Raw genomic sequence first — 742 nt, 5'->3', positions numbered from 1 at the left:
CAGGGCAGCCTCCGGGGAGCAGAGGGAGGCGATGAAGGGCGAGCCTGGGTCTGGGGCGCCGGCGAGTGAGAGGCAAGCCCTTGGTGCTGGGGACGGGTGGGGGCAGCTCCCAGGCCATCAGAGCAAGCGCCTGGGTGGGGCAGAGTCCTGGATCGCACCACATTGGCCCTCTGCGGGGAGCGGGCAGCAGTCCTGTCGGGACCTGGCATGGCACCTTCCTTGCCTCTTCACGCTGCCTTTTGCATCTGGAAACAACATGAACGTCCTTTTCGGGGCCTGTGTGGATTTTTGCTTTGGAAAAGGTGGCGTCCTAGACACGTCTCCTTCAGAACTTGGGAAGCCTTGATGTTCACTTGCTGTCCCACACGGAAATCTGGGCCCACAGGGAGCTGCCAGGACAGGCAGCTGTGTGCTCCGTGTTCAAGGGGAGTGGGAGGAAGATCTGTGTCGATGAGGGGGGTGGTCATGGAAGGTTTCAAAGAGGATGTGATGGTGGAGCCAGGCGTGGAGGATCAGCAGGCTGCCTGGGTTGACAAGAGGGGCGGGACGTGTGATACATCTTGCCTGGAGTGCACAGGGCATGCCCTGTGTCTGGAAGGTTCTGGGGAAGATTGCAGGAGCAGGGCAGCCAAAGTCAGGGTGCCTGGCTGAGAGGCTTAGGGTGGGCCCATGGCAACAGCCTCCCCAAGTCCCATCTGAGCTCTTTACGGCATCCATGGTTAATAGTTTTAGTTCGATGCAT

At 60.1% G+C, this 742-nt stretch overlaps 1 protein-coding gene across 1 annotated transcript in view; it reads left to right on the top strand.

Moving 5' to 3' along the window:
- The window catches only part of ZZEF1 (zinc finger, ZZ-type with EF-hand domain 1), a 149,480-nt gene that overhangs the window by 46,967 nt on the left and 101,771 nt on the right, over positions 1-742 (top strand). The gene's annotated exons all lie outside the window — the stretch shown is intronic.

Source organism: Propithecus coquereli, unplaced genomic scaffold (assembly GCF_000956105.1).
Source record: "Propithecus coquereli isolate 6110/MARCELLA unplaced genomic scaffold, Pcoq_1.0 Scaffold390, whole genome shotgun sequence".
Taxonomy (NCBI): domain Eukaryota; kingdom Metazoa; phylum Chordata; class Mammalia; order Primates; family Indriidae; genus Propithecus; species Propithecus coquereli.
The sequence above is the reverse complement of the archived record's forward strand: the minus strand, read 5'-3'. Positions and strand labels throughout refer to the sequence as shown.